Below are 8,228 nucleotides of genomic sequence, written 5' to 3'. Positions count from 1 at the left end.
ACTCACCTGTGTACTCACATGTACACTCACCTGTGACACTCACTCACATGTACACTCACCTGTGACACTCACTCACATGTACACTCACCTGTACACTCACCTGTGACACTCACTCACCTGTACACTCACCTGTACACTCACCTGTGACACTCACATGTGACACTCACTCACATGTACACTCACCTGCACGTTCACCTGTACACTCACCTGCACGCTCACCTGTATACTCAACTGTACACTCACCTGTGACACTCACCTGTACACTCACCTGTACACTCACCTGCACTCCCGCCTGAACACTCGCCTCCACGCTCACTCACTTGTACACTCACTCACTTGTACACTCACTCACTTGTACACTCGCCGTTTGTTCGTTCGTGGGTGTTTCTGACGCGGTTTTTTTAGTGTTCGTTTGACGGTACAGGGGAGGGGTAAGGGGTGGGGTGGTGAGGGTTATGTTTAAAGTTCACAAAACTCGTGCATGTTCTTAAAAGGGGCCGCGCGGCCTCCGATCGATGTTCACAACTTTCCTTCAGTGTCGGGGTCAACTCGGCTACGCATCGTGTATTTAAAAAATTGTACTCTCTAACACAATTACGCTCGGATGCTCCTGTATATTGGAAAAGGCGTTCACGAGATATAGATCACAAGTAACTTTGATGATGATGATTTAAACGATCTCTTTATTTTTCAGTTATTGGAAGAAAAACATAAGGGATGTACACCAGCCGCTAATTTCGAAGATGCACGTGACTACGATTCCATTCTGAGATCATGGAGATTATCATCGAGATGATCATGGAGATCACCATCGAGATGATCATGGAGATCACCATCGAGATGACCGTCGAGATGATCATGGAGATGATTATGGAGATGACCATCGAGATGATTATGGAGATGCCCTTCCAAAACTGGCGTGTTCTCTCATCTGTGTTTTGTACATAATCTGTTTTGAATAAAAAGTACACACGCGTCCCGCAGAGTCTGTCGTCGTGGTGGTGGCTGACACGGTCGCATCGCAAGGCTCCTGTTGCTCACTCCTCCTTGATGGTCATTCCCAGGCGTGGCAGCACGCTGCTGTTTGGCCGTCACGAGTCGTGGAACCAATTCTGAATTCACGGGCAATTTATTTTTAACACGCGAGGAGAGGACGCCACTTTCTGCTCGGACCAGGCGTCGGCAGCCAAAATAACAAGACGGGCCGTTGTTTTTTTCTAATTTGGTATATTATATTGAAAAATATCTCTCTAAATTTCAAGAGCCACCATGCCACGTGAATACGAGACGGTGGGTCCTTAATAAATAACGTCATGAAGCGGTCGCTTAAAGAGCCGCAGGTTTGCCCGACCCCTGACGTAGACAAATATGACCTCGCAACTCCCTTGCATGGAAGAAAACGAGCAATACACGTTCCCAGAAAGGCTTTCAAGAGGGGGACACACGAATGTTGACGGCTGATCCCCCATTACAGGAGGGCAACGTCGGAGACTTTTGCACGGTGTAGCCAACTCACCCCTCGCCAACACGCGGAGACGGGGAAGGGTTCCAGTCAATTGTTTCCACTTTCACACACAGCTCCCTCCTTCACACACAACTCTCTCTCCTCTTCATCCACAGCTCCTTCCTTCATCCACAGCTCTATCCTGCCTAAGGGCCCTCGTAATGACATTGGCGTTAATCGCATGTTTCGGTGGAATTTATCCGAATGAAGTGAAATCCAGACTCTAAAATGTGTGCACACATTTGATGGGTGCAGTCATTGTTAGCTGGGCCAAAGCCATCCACTCGTTAAACTCGAGAACCCGGTTCAATCACACGCAGTGGTTGCAGCCCTCACTCCAACCCAGGGTGTCACCACTCATGCAAGGTGGAAAACTGTTGTCACATCTGGGGTGGAGTACCTATTTTCTACCTCACTGCACTTGATAGAATTCAACATAAAGCAGGGTGATTGATGATCCAGCACTCACTGACTTTCTGTTGGAACTTGCTCACCTGCCCCAAATGGACATCTGTGAAAACGAGCTTCATGGCTCATCGGATTCCTCCAGTCTAATAAAGATTCTGATTCACTCTGGCTTCTTGCTCACCGGTGGTCAGTCACCTCCATATCACTCTTCTATCTCTCCTATCATGGTTACTATTCCCCTGAATTTCACTTGTTAATTCCTCCAATTCCTCCTCCCATGCTGAGAGGTCTTGGTCTACCAGCCCAACTCTTTCATGTCATTCATATCGTGTTCAACCACAATACTCTATGTCACAACAACAACCTCCATTCCAAACGAAGTGGCGGTGACATCACCAGTGGACTTGTGCCAGGCTATATGCACTTTGAGGCCACGCGAAATGTTGAAGGCTCGCTGGCAGGAGGTCATAGGACAGACCCAGGTGCCATGGGTTGACTGAGTGAGATGACTGGCAGATGCACCACTTGTGAGCGTCGCTCCTCTGCCCTCCACTATTGTTTGAGGATGACTACTACCTCCAATTGCCCAGTAGCTTCCTTCACATGCCTCCTTCACAGAGGCCGATCTTGCCATCCCTCGACCGCACCTGGGCATCAATCAGCCTCCCATTGTATTTGTACCAGATGGACATTCCTCTAGTACAGCCATGGAAAGCTTCTCAAACTACGTGGTCGAAAATGTGTTAAATAATGTAGGAGATAGAGGATATCCCTGTCGCACTCCAAGGTGAACAGGAAATGGTTCTGACTCCCAGCCATGTAGCATTACACGGGCCTGCCCACCATCATGAAGGTCCATAATGATTGTGAGCAGAGTCGGGGAATCCGAAAACACGAACAACAACACAGAGCCCGGCCTATTGATGTTATCATCGGCCTTGATCAGGTGAATAAAGCAGAGATATAGGTTATGTTGGTATTCCCTACACCTCTACTGTAGCAGGCGGACAGAGAATATGGCATCCGTGCAGGACCTCCCTGGCCTGAAACCACATTTGGGCTCTGCAAACCTCTCCTCAGTGTGCCTGGCAAAACGATGTTGAATAATCCTTGCCAGGGCCTTTCCCTGTCATTGTTACAATCTGTGCAGTCCCTTTTCTTAAAGAGGGGGACCACCAGGGTGTCCTTCCAATCCTGTGGAACCTGTTGTTGTATACGGCCCTTTTTCCACAATTAATATCCATACGAATATTTAAGGATGCATACACGTAGATTTATTTTTCCTTTATTTTGTGACGAACAATTTTTATTTTAATAATGAATAAAACCCGTAAGCCAGAAACACGAAAAACCAGATGTCGATCATAAACAGGACATATATAAAGAAGTAATAAAACTCTCAAGGCGAGGATGTTAACAGCTATCTGCAAAAATCTCCAGATGAACAAGAGTTTGATGGGCCCCTTAGGAAAGGTCCCCCCGAGGTCAGAACACCAAGAGAGTAGACATGGAGGCGCCAACAGGGTAAATCGTATACAATTTTTTTGTTTCTTATTTGCCGGTAAAACAACGGAAAACATAATTAAAAGGCAACAACAAGAATAAGATAAAATTAGCGGTCCTAACGCTCACTCCAATTAAGAACAGGCCACTAGACACATCAGTGAATTCTTATTCAATTATTAATTCAACATCAAATGATTTTCACCTTTTAATACTCTTACTGTTAAATCACCAACTTGAGAGCGGGAATACCGAGTCACATCAAAGGTTATCGAGAAGGAATGAGGCGAACGAGCAAACTTACGAAAGAGTTAAACAATATCCCAAGCAACCCCGACCACCTTTGTCTCTCTCACAGCGCGGAGAAGCAGGAACCACACCTTATCACAAGGGGCCATCTGGAGCTAGCCAGACGGATTAATGAGAAAACACACACAACAGCTAGCGAAAAGACCCGAACAGAACTGTCATAAATGACACACACACATACATACACACTGACACACGAACCCCACCGACACACGATCAGATCAAAGATAGCTCCGCCTCGGGAGGAGGAGCCAAGAAGGAGAAAGATTTTTGGCATAAAAAGGAGCCGTTTCAGAATTTAATTCAACTCATCAGCCCTCGGGGCCAGCTCAACAGAAGAAGACTCATCTCCACTCGTCTCAGCAGAAGACCAGCCATCACCGACGCTGGAGACGCCTCTACAAACTCGCCCAATTGGCGAGTGTCGCCGATTGGCGACCCGCTGCCGCTGTTAGCGGCCAGCGCCACCACGAGCGAATCGTGAGCCTGCAATCTACAACCGCAAACGACGGAGCACCAGCGTGCCAGCTGCTCGCAAACGCACTGCGCGCATTACCTACCGTCCGCGTACAACCGCGCCGCTGCGGGCGTGCTTCTAGCGCCATCTACCGGACGGTCATCGCAACTACAACAACGTATCAACTCGTTCACCAACGTCCGCCGAGTCCGAACCAACTACACGACAAACCAGACGTCTGCTTGACGCAAAGAATCGATTCCGAACATTGGCCTACTTTTTCACCACTCATTCCATTCAACACACACACGGGTCATTAACAAAAGCCTAAAACCTCAAGCCATTGAACCATCCGTGATTGTGGAAACATCGCAACGACCGAGTGAATAATCCGTCGTTTTTAAGAGTGTTCATAATTTTCCTCTTTAATATTGTGTTGGGGCTGTACTTCTAACCGCATAAATTACAAACTGACCCATTAATAAATATTAATTCTTGGCACCTCACCACGGAGCGTCGCTCGCGGGGGTGAAGAGCGTGTTCAACCGGTTCCCTGTCAGGGGTCTGGCCACAATTAATTAAAAGATTGGCCCGAGATAAGGATCTCAAAGGGAAACATCGCCACCCATTGAGTTGCGTTGAGAAAGTCGATTAGAAATACTTGAGTCGTTCGTTAATATTTTTCTTTCTGCATAATCTTGCTGGTATCCATGAATGAAATAACGAATGCAAACGCATATTTGTGCCTTCAAGAATAATACTGGTTGTAGTGCCCTTTCAACGAGTAGCGATGCATAATAATCAGTCATCCTATTGTTAACAACGTGACAATTATTGCATTAAGGGCCGCGCATGATCAATGACCGAATGCTGTGTTGTGTGACAATTCAAGTGACGAAAACATTGCGGCAATTGAGTGGTGTTGATAAGGCAATTAGAAGTTTTTCAGTCGAACGCTTTAATTGCATAATCGTTATGAATCAATGAACGAACATCGACGTGGTACTGTGCTGACGATTTCAAGCATAATAACTTCGCATATCAGAATGTGTTAAGGATTGGATACGAATCAAAGACCGAGTGCCGTGTTGTGTAACAATCCAAGTATACGAGTTTGCATATTATAAGGTTAAGGTTTTGATAGAATAGTTCGCATGTTTTTAATCTCTCTCTCAACAACCGATCGATTGCGTTACGCGTCGGGAATTAACCACAGGTGCCGTTATCAAAGTGAAACAACGCAATCGTGATGGTATCATGTTAACGCTGTGTTGAAATTCCAAAATCTCGAGATTGAGTTTTCATATTATCCAAAAATTAAAGTTAGCTAGAAAATAAAATTGATTAAAGCAGGTTTGTGTGTGATTCTTCCTGAAATTCTGCGTAATATTGTTCTGCGTATGAGATCTGAACCTTGAGGGGACCTATCATAAGCACACTATCACCACACATAATCCATAACACACATAATTCATAATGTTCAATCGAGAGTAATCGTATCCTTATCAATAATACGGAATGAAAGAGCAGAGTCGAATCGACTCTCTCATTTACGCTCACAACGCCTGCGTCACTGCATACGATTAATCGCGTTGTTCCAATTAATAACCAAACCTCGTCACCGAGGCTCGACCACATAAACCATTACGACCAGGATTATCATAACCACGCCCACTCGCATAAATTAATACGATTATATCTCGAGTCAGCATAATTTCTGCGCATAATTACACCAATTAACATAATTTCGGATAAATTATGCAAATTTTACATTTCATTTAATTTTCATTCTTTTCATCAATTTTCATAACACCTATATATACAACAAAGGGCCTGCCACAAATGAACCATAATGCCTTGCTGATCTCGTCAAGGAGCATAAACAATCACGCGAACTCCGACCATCCTCGCAGCAGCGGCTTTTGGCTGAGCCATCGAACAAAGACGGTCACCGCATCGCGCGGTTTCAGATGCGCTTCTGTGGCCGTCTGGAACGCTCTAGGAAGCCACTGGGAGCTATGTACTTTTAAATCTAGATGACAAACTAAATTTCTTTAGAACTGCTTTTTGTGTTTACTTTGTTGGCTACGTACGCCGCGAAATAAGTTCAACATACATTCGAAGCCCCCTGGGGGTTCGTTATTGGTGCCACAGCATCTGGTGGTACGTGCCAGCGCTGGACTCGGCTTGCCCCCCCTGGCGGCTGCACTTGTGTATCTACTTGACCTCGCTCGAGTTCAAACACTCGCCTTCTCACTCTAAAGCAGGTTCAGTTGTTTCCTTTAACCCCACCGCGTATTCGTTGACAGTTGTGTTCAGTTACACAACGTGACCACGGGGTGGCGCTATAGGCTAGAGCCCCGTACCTCTAATGCACACGTGTGCACACTCACGATAAAGAGGTACACACGCACCAACACCGACCAACTCTAACATCGATAACGACCGTCGTTCGCCAATAAGTGACAGTAACATTACCACAGAGCTTGTACAAGACTCGGTGCACTTTGAGGCCTTGTGAATTGTCGAAAGCTTGCTAACAGGAGGTCAGGGGTCAGGCCTAGGTGTCATAGGTTGACTGACTGGGGAGACTGGAAGATGCAACACCTGCGCTCCCCACTTGTCAACTTGCTGCATTTTAGTCGCCCGGCACTTGGCTCGTTGTTGTGAGGGTCACTGCTCTGTGCTCCGTTCTTCTTGGAGGGTGGCTGCCTCCAATTGCCCAGGAGCGTCCTTCACGAGTTGCCCCCGAAAGAGACCGATCTTGACACCGCTAGTACTGGTCATCTGGAAGTCCAATCAGCTCCACATCTTTCTGTACCGCATCAGTCCATCTCTTCTCTAACCCCTGCCTCGCCCATTCTGCCCCTCTATCCAGATACATAAAAGTTTATTTGGCATGTGGTGGCTGGGCATGCGAGCTACATGACCCAGCCAAAAGAGCTCACTGGTGGAAATGTCCAGATATTTCAAGGATCTGGGAGCTCCTCACACAATCCAATCTCTGGTTAAACATAGACAGGTCAGCCTGAATATATCAAACTGGCGTAGATGTTCCTTTAATAGGGCTTCATGTTTTTCAATTCTAGAGAAGGTAGGGAATAACTGGCCGAGAAGACCTGGAGCTTCCTATGGAGTGATAGGCCAGGTAGCTTCCACACAGCATTACGCAGGTAGAGATAATGCCGCTTAACCGGTATTTGGTAAGATTAGTGCCAGGTGGAGGGGTTACTTGCCATTCGCACACACTAACCTTGCTACAAAGCCGAAACAGACTTTTGTGGCAAGTGCTGTTAGTAAGCACTGATGAAACCTGACGGGGCACACACATCCCCTGCTCACACTCACCCCCTACTCACAGGTCAACCTCACCACATTCACCCTCACGCTACACGACTCCTCACACTCATGCGTTCTACTATTCATCACACACTACACTAAATACTACACTATATAACATCACACACTACAATATTTACTACACACTACACTGCACTACTCAAACTACTATACATTACTATAGTGTGCAGTACGCCACACATGAAACACAAGGCAAAGATCCCCCATGTAGCCTTAAAAGACTGTAGGGGCAAGTGCTGTTAGCGAGCACCTACGAAGGCCGGCACGGCACACGAGGGGGTGGCCAACACCACGCCCGGCCGCCTTTGTCTCCCTAGTGACAGTGTTTACACATCGCACCAGGTACTCATTTGAGGCTGAATCCACCTCGGGGAGGCCCTGGACCGGTTCAAATAATCGTCACTGGTGTTGGCCGTGAGCGGGAATCGAACACGGTCGCCAGATTCAAAGCACAGCGCGCTAACCGCTACACTACCGCTCCCCCAAATGAAACACACACACATAAACACAAACACATGAATACACACCCACATCGTGATGGACCTCCCATAGCTCATCTTGCATTGCGCTGCGGTGGCTAGGAGATGTTAACTCCCTCGCCTGGTGTGCAGGAGGTCGTGGGTTCGATTCTGACCCTGACGCCTGCTGCTGTATATTTGGAGTTTAAATGTTCTCCCCATGGTCGCA

Source organism: Petromyzon marinus, chromosome 43 (assembly GCF_048934315.1).
Source record: "Petromyzon marinus isolate PM22_M1 ecotype Great Lakes invasive population chromosome 43, UKy_Petmar_22M1.pri1.0, whole genome shotgun sequence".
Classification (NCBI taxonomy): domain Eukaryota; kingdom Metazoa; phylum Chordata; class Hyperoartia; order Petromyzontiformes; family Petromyzontidae; genus Petromyzon; species Petromyzon marinus.
The sequence above is the reverse complement of the archived record's forward strand: the minus strand, read 5'-3'. Positions refer to the sequence as shown.